Source organism: Passer montanus, unplaced genomic scaffold, assembly GCF_014805655.1.
Source record: "Passer montanus isolate IOZ18808 unplaced genomic scaffold, ASM1480565v1 scaffold141, whole genome shotgun sequence".
Taxonomy (NCBI): Eukaryota; Metazoa; Chordata; class Aves; order Passeriformes; family Passeridae; genus Passer; species Passer montanus.
The window spans coordinates 590,378-603,237 of record NW_024361053.1 but is presented as its reverse complement, the minus strand read 5'-3'; the positions used below and the strand labels follow the sequence as shown (position 1 = coordinate 603,237).

Genomic DNA, 12,860 nt, shown 5'->3' with positions numbered 1-12,860 from the left:
GTAACCCCACAGAGAACACCACCTCTCCTGCCCTGAGTGACCACCCCAACATATGGAGCCCAAAGTCATGGACTAAAGGAACTCAATGGACATTTATGGGTACTTTACAGACATTCCACAGGGGTGGTCCATAGACTATGGGAATGATATCTGTGTATTATATCAAGGAATGGGAAGGGAGTTCACGGGTAATAAGAATGCACTGCATCTAGATGGAATAAGGGGTGGAGAATGTGCTGGTTTCAGCTGGGGTAGAGTTACTATTCTTCATAGCAGCCACTACAGGCTAGATTTTGGAGTTAAAATTAGGACTTTGTGTTTACAAAATTAACTCTATTCATGGTGAAACCTGCATACACTTAAACAGTGTAAGCTGGACAAATTTGATTTCTGACTTTCAAAGGATGAAAACAACAAAAATGCAACTAATGAACTCTAGAAGCATACAAAAAGCAAATAGTTGCTAGCAACTGTATTAGCATTTCAAGGTTTGATGTAATGATACAAAGAATAAATTTCTTCAATTCACATTGCATGTACACTGAAATTAAATAAAAGGATAGATAAAACTACGGTTTTGAAAGAAAGACATGCTATGAGCCAAGTAAGCACACATAAGTCAAAGTGACTAACTGAAGACATCAGGTGTTCACAAAACTCTATTCAAAAAGAACTTTAGCATGGTTTCCACATGAAACAAAAACAAGGCCAAGCATTATTGTTATGATTATTATTATTGTGCAATTTCATTACTGCTATAGAACAAATTGTTTCTTGACTTTGTTTAAAAATATTCCATGTGCTATTTCAAGTACAGGTTGGCTGGGCCCTGAGCGACCTGATCTAGGGAGTGGCCTCCCTGCCCATGCAGAGAGACTGGAACTAGATGAGGCTCCTTCCAATCCAAGCCATTCTATGAGTCAATGCAAAAACTCTCTCACTATAAGGAGACAAGGACTAATGCTAAACCACAGCTGCTTTGTATTCTGTCTTAAGTCCTACTAACTAGGCAATGAGTCATTTGTGCAAAAGACACTTCCTTCCACAAGGAACACACACAAACTGTAAAAACAGAGTTCAACAGTGTATGAAGAGCACACCTGGGTGCAGCACATGCTTTGGTGGTCGAAATCCCCATTTCCTTACAAGAACCATCACTGAAAAGCAACAGTGATTTATTTTGTAGTTAAACTAGAAGTACATTGGCAGCAGCCACCCAAACCCATATTTTGACTGAAGTCAGCTGAGATACAACTTGAGCACAGCCAAGCACCATCAGACACAACACATCTTCCAGCCTGGGGCAGCTCCACCAGCTCCACACAGACAGCCCCACACCAGCACAGGCCAGTGCTGGAAATGGGGTCACCAGCAGGAAATGGGGTCACCTAAAAGCAAGCACATGGCTCTTGAAGCACAGCTATTGTTCCTGGCTTGTGTCACGGTAGAAGGGATTTATCATGGGATGGCAGAGGCTTCAGGTAGCCTGGCTGACTCGCCAAACTAAGAGCACAAAATCATCTTTAGCAACAAGGTTAGCCTGACATGACTGCTGGGAGGCTCCAAAAGCTCGAGCGAGGAGTATAGATTATTCAATAATAAAATGGCATGAGAAGATCCTTTGTTGTGATAGGTAAACAATCACAGCAGCCTCTCAGCGTGATAACCCAGTTCCCAGCAGGGCCTCCAAGGACATGCCAATGCTTCCTTCTTTATCAACTGAGCAACCAGCACGGAATAAAAAATCCAAATAAAAATGTCAGGGGGAAAAAAAAAGAGCATTAAAAATTTATTCAACCAATTTTCAAAGCCAATCAGAATGCACCATGGAAAGAAGCATTCAAATAGTCCTTTGTGTATTTGACAGAGAAGTGAATTTTCAAGCCAGCCCACCATTAGGAGTATTCCTCTTTCATATTTCATGTCAGTATTTGAAATAATGATGATTAAAGTGATGGAGATATATGCACACATATAACAGCAAATCCTTTTTGGGAAAGCACAGGTGTGTGTCCACATGCTGCAAAGAAAAGCCACTGAGTACCCAACGAGGCAGCAGCTGCCCCTGGAGCAGAGGGGCAGAGCCCTACAGCTGAGGCAGCCCTGGCCTAGTGAGGCTGGGAATTCCTGCTCCCCCAGCCACCCTTCTGCCTTGGGCACGTCATCTCCAATGCCCAGGCTTGTTCCCTACTGTGGTGTGGCCATCTTCCCATAGGATGCTTGGGACTGTAGGCTAATATGTATCTTTGACACACATAATCATGTAGTGAAGCTAATTTGAGAAGTAAAGGTGGCAACATCTACATGTGGTTTTTACTAGAAAGCAGTTAGAAAGGTGTGCACAACCAAAACCAATACATGCTTTGTAAAAATGCTACCTTTTACCCCTTTTCAACTCTCGATGAAGACTGATTCTACCAGGACGTGCAGAGGAATCTTGTTCAAAGCATGCCAGCCGAAAATGCTTCTCAGGCATCCACACAGCAGAGCCACACCATTGTCCAGACCAGCAGCTCTCACTCATGCTCAGAGCACACCACCAGCCCTGAGATGCTGCTAGAACCACTGGGAGCCACAGCTACAACACTTGCCTCTTACAGGTGAAACTAAAACCTGGTGCATAACATAGGGGTGGTATGAAAGTTAACCTGTATTTGTAAAAAGTCTTGAACAAGAGGTGTCATGACAACAGATTTATTGTTTCTGCTGTGTTCTTCTCACAAGTTGATGACTACAGGAATAAACAGAGAAAAGGAAGCTTGCACACCCCAACAGTCCTATCACAAGCTAGCCAGTGGTATCAGCTATTCAGCTGGCATTAATACAATAGCTGAAATTATTTATTATCAAACCTGCAATAAATAGCACAAGATTTCTCAAGGAAAACTAAGGATTTAGGGTATTAGCTCAAAATCACACAGAATTGCTTAGATTGCCAGAAACATTTGAAGATCATCCAGTCTAACTGCTGTTCAAGCAGGGGCAGCTAGAGCAGGCTGCCCAGAACCACGCTCAGTTAGGCCCTGACCATCTCAACACATCAATCTCTAACCAAAACGATCATCCAGTCTAACTGCTGTTCAAGCAGGGGCAGCTAGAGCAGGCTGCCCAAAACCACGCTCAGTTAGGCCTTGACCTAACACATCGATCTCTAACCAAAATTACTCTAATTCTGCAGCTTCCATGGCAGCTTTCTCGCCCTGAGAAATGTGTTCACAATGTTGCTGTCTAAAACAGCCTTTCTGGATTTCTATTTAGACCTTACTTCCTCTACCGTGTGTCCCAAAACCTACAGGTTCAAAACATTCAAGCAAAAACCTCAATTCAGAAGACGCATTTGTTACATATTTTCAATTATCATTTCAATATCAAAACATATGCTTTGCTACTCTGGGTCTGAAAGAGTACAGCAGGAGGTTTCTGGGAACAGGAGGAGGCAATTAGGAAAGCCTTCCCAGTTTATCTGACTGTCATGCAGCAAGCACTCATACACAAAAGCAAAGTTCTTCTTGAAATAAACACCAGGAGTGAAAAAATGGCTTTTCTGAAAATTATCAAAATAAGAGAAAAAAAATCATGACTTTAAAGAAATAATATTTTAGATTCTTGAGTGTTATTCTCATTACTCATTTCCTTTTAGTTGCCTTAGAATGCATCTATGTTCTCCAGACTTTCCTTCTCTGATTTCCATTTAAGACACACTAGAACAGAGCAGAGTAAGTTCATCTGAAAAGGCATAGTCAGATGCAGTGCATTAAGTATTAGTCAAGTATAAAAATCTCTAAAATACATAACCAGTATTTGTTATGTAATTATTTTAATAGCCAGGTATTAAAGAAATTTGAAAACAAAGAACAGCTTTCCTAGCAAAACAAATATAGTTGCAATGGAATCTTTCCTTAATCCTTCATATGAGAATGCTTTCATTTACACTTAGATGACATTTTCTAATATGCTCTCACTGTTAAATTGCTCATACCAAATAAAAGATTCTTGCTGCAGGCAAGTATATTACTGCCTAACTAGTAGAGCTGATAAGTGACAAGACATGAGAAATAGAAAATGAAAATAATTAACTGGAAATGTGTCAGAGAAGGCTGAAGCTCTACATTGTGCACCACAGCTATGAAATATGAAAAAAGAGAGCAGGGAAGTCCAGTCTTTATCCACTTGAGTAACCAAGGCATGAACTTTCTGACCTCATTAAAGGATAAAGCTTAGAAAAAACATAACAGAAGGTTAAACTTTGACTAGAAGATGCATCTAATTATTATACGGGAAGCATCAGATGACACAATGGGCTGAAATCATCATATTAAATGTTTTTCCACTCCTAAAATCACTTAGGAGACTAATTATTAGGGCTCCTACTATAATCTGCAGACTTACCAGTAGAAGCAGAGACAAGTCTGTACACAGCTCAATTTTAAGACAATCAATAGACTAGAAATGTGAAAAGACATCTTAGAGTCACCTTATCATTCAGAAAGGTATTTCCAGTATGAAGATGTAAGCATCATAAAGAATTCATTAAAAAGTTCAGAAATTAAGTCAACAAACCTACTGACAATAGAAATAGGAAGGTCAATGAAGGAGAGTTACTATGATAATTAGAATTATATTTTAAGAAATGAGATTACAGTAGAAAACACAAGTACTGAAAAAGGAATCCAAGTTATTGTTTGTAAAATGCATTTGAGCATTAATGCTAAGGAAATTGAATATTTTTAAAGACTTCTTTGTGCAAGATCAGACAGACACAAATATACCCTGTCCAGACCAGGACTTCCACCACAGTTCCTGTCATGCCTCCTGCCGACAGGAGGGAAGGTGCTTCATAAGAACAACAGATGAGCAACAATGCTGGAGACAGGATATTGAATGAGATGCACTTTTACTGCTAGCACAATAAAAGAGCTCTAAGATAGTAGAAATGTGTCAGTCTTTTCACTGGCATCAGCCAATAACCAGTGTCAGGAGCACCAAAAACACAGGGAAGGGTTCCTGACAAACTTTTGTTGTTACTGCAACTCAATTAGTCTTTCATGCTTAGTAATAAAGAGGACTGATGGTTAACTAGAAGTGCTAAGGAGGCACATCCAGGAACTGATGTCCCTATCATGGTTCTGTCCCTCCTGACCAGCTTCTACTGATCCTTTGCATAAAACCAAGCAAACCAGGGAATACAACCAGCTAGAAGAATATCCACCTGCCTCTTAAGAGGGTTGCACCACTTATCTCCTTTAAACAGTTCACAAAGATGTCAGATGACTGTACCAGCCCCCAGGCAGGACTAGTTATCACAGTGGAGTAACCTGAACCACCATGGGACTCCAGACTGCCCAGGTGGAAACTAAAATTTAAATGTGAAGTAATCACAAAAAAAAGGGCAAAGAAATCTCTGATTCTATTTCAGAGTACAGTAATTCAGCAATTAATCTCTATTAGAAGAACATACACAGCTTATTATAAAAATTTGTGTTGTTAGGAGCTACAAATGAACAGGCATAAACTAAAAAGTTTCCTTTCAGAACATCCTTCACTAACATATAAAGCTGCTCTGAGGTACTTAACCAAGGTAAAATATTTCACATATCTTGCAAGAGCAAATTTTCATTAAAATCTTAAACTTTAATGCTGCCAACTTTAAAATTCACTTAATGAAGAAGTATCCCATAATGGTTTGTGTTAATGGTAAGGATCCAAGCAGCAAGTGATTCCACAGACAGGGGATTTATGGGGACAACCTGATGAAGAAGCAAGTTTATGGCAAAGAGAATTAGGAATTAAATATTAGCAGAGGTTGCTATGCTACAGGAAAATTTAAATACAAAGTCGAGATGAGCTTTTAGTGGGGTACAACAGAAGTATAAATAACAGAAAATTCTTAAGGTGACAAGGGGAAACTTGCAAGCCTACAGCTGAGCTAATGTTTTCTCACAGCAACTTCGCAGGAAATCCAGTAAACACCCTACATCTTGGATACTGGACATGCAATCTGAATTTAGTGCCTTGGAAATATGATTGACCCTAGAAGTATGTCACATTATATAGACAAAAAGACTTTCATCAAGTATTTTCTTTCAGTTGTATTCCCACAAAATTATACTTTAAGGTTTTTGCTTTACTCTGACAAAACCAGCGTTCTTGCCAATTGATAATTTTAGAACATTGCTCACATCTGGGTACCAAAACTCAGGAGGACAGGGGCAACATGCTGGTTAACTTCCTGAAAGAATTGAAAAGTTCTACAATAACTGTATAATCTTCACCATCAAAGAAGAATCGATTTAAATAGTTTGTGGAGAAAACAAACTCATCAAAAGGGATACATTTTAACTGCAAAGGATACTTATTTTAAAAGACCATTAGCTTTCACAAACACACCTACAGGAGCTGCCAACAATCAGCTACCTCCCATTCTACAGACAGCTCCACAACATATTAAATTATATTACTCAACCTAATCAGAAATTAAGCCTTTTTATAGTCTCATAGAGTCCTTTTGTGCTATTACAGTTAACACTTCAGCTTTCAGTAATGACAGTCAACCTAAGGGGATAACAGAGTGCCTTATTAAACATGCTAATAGGAAATACTTGAGAAAGCAATGCATTTGAATGCTGTTCTGGTACACTAACCATCTCCCTAGCAGATAAAGTTAAAATATTCATTGCACAGCTTGTACTTGAGTGTGAATATCAGTGAAAGCTCAAGTCCTCTCCACTATCTTGGCTTCCCACCCACTGCACATATCTAGTAAAGGCATTATCAGCAGTTTCTACCTGGTTACTGAAAGTTATTTCAAGGATGACTGGAAGCACACTTCCCCATTTAGTATCTCCCCTATGTCAGATTAGTAGAAGTCAATTTTTTAGCTGGGGCACAACTGTACTCAGCTACAGGAGAGCACTGAAATGCACAAGGGCAGAGGGACAAACCAGCAGCACCAAAACCACATGAGGACATAGACCACAGTAATGGACAGACCCAGGGGCATCTCTTCTAGAATGGGGGTTCAACATCAGCAGCCTTCATTTAAGTCTGGTATTTTAACACTAGTTTGCTGAATTGTAGAGAGCTGGTTAATCAGAACTAAAAACCCTGTACTGTTGAACACCTAATAGAAGAAGAAATTCCAGACCTTTACATCCCTACCTAGCCACCAGCCCAAATCTGTGAGAGCAACATTGTACTTTAATTATAACCAAACCCATGTTGCTATGTGGCATCCAACTGTGAAGGAGTCAAGGACCAGAGCAATCTGAGGAAATGCAAATGAAGCTGCTCACTAGTTGATATTGTCTCAGATTTATAGAACAATCATATCTTAATGAGCCTGAATAAACAATTCTTTCTGATGACCACAAGAAGGCTTTTTTACTTTTGTGTGCTATCAGCATGGATCAAAACCACAAAATCCTTCTTCACTCAAGGAAACCTCAAACTGTGTCCAGTAGAAGCAACCACAACTGTCATAGAGTAGACAATGCAATGCCCCAAGAAGACAGCATCAGCTTCCCACAAGAGTAATTCCAAGTTTCAAGCTGTCCCTTGTTCAAAAGATACAGAAGTAAATCCAGCTCATAACAAAAATAACATGCCAACACAGAATACAATTCCTCCATAATTGAAGTGTTAAGGCCTTTTTCTGGCATCTCCAGGACAGCATCTCAGAACAGCCCAGGGTAATCACATACAGTAAAGAGACATGAATATTCAACAAAGCATAATCAAGAAGGGACTATTTATCACAGTACTGATTTTCCTACACTGAATTTCTTTAAGTCGAGGAATATTTTTAATATTTTAATAATTTTCTGGTTGTGAAATGGAAACAAGTGAGCCATAACACTTGAGTAAAGACAGACAAGAACCACCTACAGGCTACAGTGTGAAAGTTATTAAAATAAAGCTTAGTTTACTCTGTTTATTAAAAGAAAACAGTTTAGGAGTTACAAAAAGAATGTAGTAATCTTTAATACGAACAGGCAGTAATTTAAAAATACTGTGGATATTCTATGCTTCTAAGTGCTAGAACCACTTCATCTCTGGGGTCTTATTCAACTCAACATTAGCACTATATGTGGAACAGCTCATTTTTGGAAGAAACTATTCCTAAAGAAATAACTTTTTCTATTCAAAACTATGTTGAGATTATTCAAGGTTATAATAATTTCAAAAAAACATGTTAAGAGGAAATTTATCTTGAGTGACAAAATAAGAGAGTGGGATTTAATTAACCAGAGGCAAAATAATCAAGATAATTATCCAGAAAATGTGAAGCAGAGTTCTTTGCAACTGTCCAAGCTTATGACCACACCCACGACAGATGTCAGTTTACACTTCTCAACAACCTGGAATTAGTTACCTGTGTTCAGTCATTCTTTATGGCTACCATCTGCTCCTATTAATCCAGGCTGGGAAAATCCCAGCCAGACCCCACCCAGCTGCCCGAGTTCCTGAATATCCCACTGAGAATGCCATACTGGGAATCTGTGCCTGTAGCTTGTAGCTGTGAGATCTCATTTCAGAAAGATACAAGAAATCATAAAGAAATGCATTTTTGAATCATTATAGTAATACTAGAATTACAATCAACCCTAGAAGTGAGTAAAAGCTACCAAAAGCAACTAGGAAAAAGATCTAATTTGTTCTGTTTCTGAATTAATTTTGATCAAGAACTATTTGCAAAAATCTGTAACTGCATTGTAAGATGCAGATCTTTCATTGTGAAAGAGTAAAGCAGCCTAGATGTTTATACCACTCAGCACTTATTTTTACCACATGGCAAAAACTTCTTACTTGAGAAAATAAGAGCATTTTTTTTTCACTTGAAAATTATGAATACAACATAGTAGTTTTCTTTATGACAGCTTGTATAAACACGTAAGTCAAGCACTACTTGATCTCCTTCAAGAGTGGTTTCAGTTTAAATAAATACTAATTGAGATAAGCAGTGCTTTTCTGTAGACATTCTCTAGCACCAGCAGACTGCACTGTATGTGCTGCTCACACCTAGGAAGAACCAGCAGCTGAAGGTGCTCAGGTCCTGAGGCAGCCCCAGCCACAGATAAGGAATTCCTTCCCCATCCAGCAAGGCAGGGAATCTGGATTTGTATCCCCATCTCAGACACCCCACTGCCACTGGAGGCTTTTGGTCTGGTGGCTGGCACGGAATTGTGCTGAGGCACAGATCACCACAAGCACTAACTGAGAGGCTGGGGGTGCCAATCTGTCTCTTTCTGCTGACTTAGCCACACAAACTGCAATTTCCAGCAGGGAAGTGTGGTTTTATAGTGACCCAGAAAGACTCATCAGGGCTCATCTGCATAGCCATTCATAAATGCCAGAAAGTCAGCATTATAAACACAACGTTGAAAAAAAACCTATCCCACATCAAAAACCCCAGAAAAATGGCTGAATGCTTCAAGGATTAGCACATATTTTCTGTGCAGAGAAATTTTATTTTCAGAGGACAAGGGTAATAGTTTGAAAACTATACAGAAAACAAATGTTTCTTTCTAACTTTACACTTTTGCTTATATGCTATTTTTCTCTAATTCTACTACAGTGATGCTTTACCCAGCTTACAAGAATTCAAAGGGATGTGACATCTATATAAACATGAACGAGCTTTGGAAGCTGAACTCAGCCAAAAGCATGACTTCAGGTTATACCTGAAAGCTATAGTTATACTCTTCAACTAAGATCTAAATAGTTTTTAATGGTGCCTCTTTCTACAAGTAAACTTATTAACTTCTCTGTAAACTGCTTTATGTTGCACTGGATTTAAAATCTAGCAACTGTCTTCAAACACGAACCTTCACATGCAAATAAGCAGAAGAACACATTTCTTACCTACAACTTGCAATTAATTAAAAGAAAAATAAAAATTATAAAGACTAATCTCTTTGCAAACTTAGTGTTTTAGAGATACAAATGAACATTTTAGAGAAAAAGTAACATTGAATAATTTCATTCCCTATTCAGGAAAGCCATTCAAAAATACTGTCTGTCTAATGTATATTCCCAGTAATTTTGTGCTTGCCATGGGTAAACACATTGCAAGCATCAACACAGAGAACTACATTTTTATAGGAACTGCTAGATTTATCCACTTGTGCAGAAAACAGCATGACTGGTAGGAAGACAGGTACTAGTTATATGGCTTTGCAACTATTACTCTAAAAAATAAACAAAAGCCTTGTAAGCTTTTTACAGCCTAAGGCTTGATTTTCAAATCTAAGTTTCAATTACGTCTTTATAATGCAAGTAGCACTCATGATAGTAATGTAAGTATAGCTACAGTTAACATGAAAATACAGGAATCACAGCAATAGCTCAGTTCCTTTCTACACTAGCAGATTCATATACAACCAAGCTTGTGTTTACAAACCCAAGTGATCCATGTAGAGATAATAAAACTCCTTTATTTTTGATCATATGCGAAAATATGCAGTATTGGAGGGTGAGGGGTGATAGAAATCAGTATAGTACTTCTTCCTCAAGGCACCTTCTGCAGCACCCACATTTTGCATGCCAGGGAGAATCAGGCCTTTCCCAGGGCACATGGGAAAGTCAACCAGTGCTGCACACTTCTTTGCTTTAAAAGCAGCTCAGCTTACAAATCTAGCTGCCACTAGATATTTAAGTGTGATATCTAGTGTACTTCTCTTCATGATCTGGAGTCTCCCTGCTACCAATTCAGTAACAGCTGCTCAGTGCCAGTGCAATGCAACTGTAATAGAAGAGCATCATGTGGAGGAATCCCAAGTAAAGATCTCTCAAGAAAAGTGGTAGTCTCAGAGAGGGTTCTAACTATAAGCTCAAGAATCTTGCATTAGGGTGCTCTTAGCAGAGGGATAAGCCAATTTCTTCATGTCACACAGGTTTGCACATGGAAATGACTTGTGACTGCTCTCCTAGACTATCACAACATGCAGCACTCATGGTGTAATATTGAAGTTGTCAAGGGATACAAGGTTACTTCAAACACTTTTGATGTGTATTTACTTCTACCAGTAGCTTATACCGACAAAAAAAAAGAAGCTACAAGTGAAGAATGAGGCTGCTGCACTTGAGGGGGGAAAAAAGCAAGACAGTAGTGTCAAATGCTAAAAGGAAAAAAGGAACAGATCAACTACTCCATTACCAACATCTAAGGGACAAAAAGCTGAGGAAGCCTCAGCCAGCCAGGAATGGAGGGATGCTGCGGGAGCAAAGAAATTACTGCTACATTTTGTCAGGGAAATGGACTGCCAAAGAGCTTTCTGGGAAATGTTGCTCTCATGACTTTCAGTTTTTGACAACTTATAGTTCTCTCGATGCATTGTGATGGACAGCCATTTTCCAAACAGCAGATGTAATTCTGGTAACAGTTGCTTTACTTCAACATTTACTTTGCACTTTGTTAGCCTTTGCATTCAGCACCAAGCACAACTCCTGAGGTCCCCCTGCAGAGCAGCTCTTTCCTGCCCTATCTTCATCCTCCAGGCACATTAGCAGGGGAGGATTCAGGCAGAGCTCCAGGTCAGAGCTACAGAGAAAGCTGGGCAAACTCTGCATTGTTCTTGGTAAATCTCATTAAGTGATACAAGACTTCAAGAACTTTAGATAACCTCAGGATTAAGAGGAAATAAAGATGGGTATCTGAAGTGTCATTCTGCAACTCAGGGCACTGCACTGATTCTCCTATCAGTCTGCTGTGTTGCCTCTATACAGTGAGAGAATAGTGAAAATGAGAAATTTTAAGAAAAATTAGGTGCTGCAATTTGAAAATCTGACAGTCCCATTCCAATTAACACAGATACAGCAAGTATCTCTAAGATAGAATCTGCTTTTCCTGGGACTTGCACTACACAACTTGCAATAAATCAGTGTAAGCTGTCAGATAACAAGCTGGGCAATGAAATACTCTACTGCTTTAGTTTGCTGTCTGCCAGCCTCCAAGTGACCCAGCTTTTTTGTACTTGAGGCACAGCTACTGGAGAATAGTAAATTTTTACTCCTTCATACCTGCTCCCACTTTGAAGTGGATTCCATCCTTAAAACTGGAAACTTTATAGTTAAAACAAAGCCACATTCTCCTTCGAAGTGACAAGACATTCTCATTTAAGGTTCAAGCTTTAAGAGAAAAGATTCATGCACAAGCTACCACTGAGAAAAATAACTAAATCCAAGATCTCTCTGAAAAATAAATTTTGCAAGACCTGTGATTACAGCATTACTCCACTTTCACTGAGAAGAATTTATGAAGAAATTTCCATACTTGAGGATAACTGAAAAGTCTTAGACCAGAGCAGGGAAGGATGTCTGAATCCTCACAGGACTCTTTCCAAAGAAACTCTATCAAGTAATTATTATCTCCCATCTTGATTTTTCCTATATCACATTTCACCTGATTTTTTAATTAAAGTATTTAATTAAATCTTCATATAATTGAAACATCAATTATGGTAAAACCTAGCTACGTATAACTGAATTTCCACTCAAAAGTAAAATTCACTTTATTTACATTTTAAGAGATTTTTGGCCTACCTCCTCTTTCTTATTTCCCAAAACAAAAGGTAGGGACTGCTGACAATACTGCAAGAGAGCAACATCACAAAGCAGAATTAATTACCCATTAGGGAAGAATCATTAAACTGAGCATAATAAAGCAACTGTGAGTAGGAATGGAACCAGTTGTGACAGCTTCTAATAAAGCACTAGGAACCTACAATGAAGTACAAAACAGGCTCATAGGTGACCAGATCTCTGAATTAGTCACTACCACTCCTACCTGCCAAGTTAGTATTATTTATACTTGCATACAGTAAGAAAATAATAAAACCACAGTATTTTCCCCATAAAATTTT

The 12,860-nt window shown here is 38.8% G+C and overlaps 1 protein-coding gene across 3 annotated transcripts in view; it reads right to left on the bottom strand.

Moving 5' to 3' along the window:
• The window catches only part of SLC2A13 (solute carrier family 2 member 13), a 153,765-nt gene that overhangs the window by 127,166 nt on the left and 13,739 nt on the right, over positions 1–12,860 (bottom strand). The gene's annotated exons all lie outside the window — the stretch shown is intronic.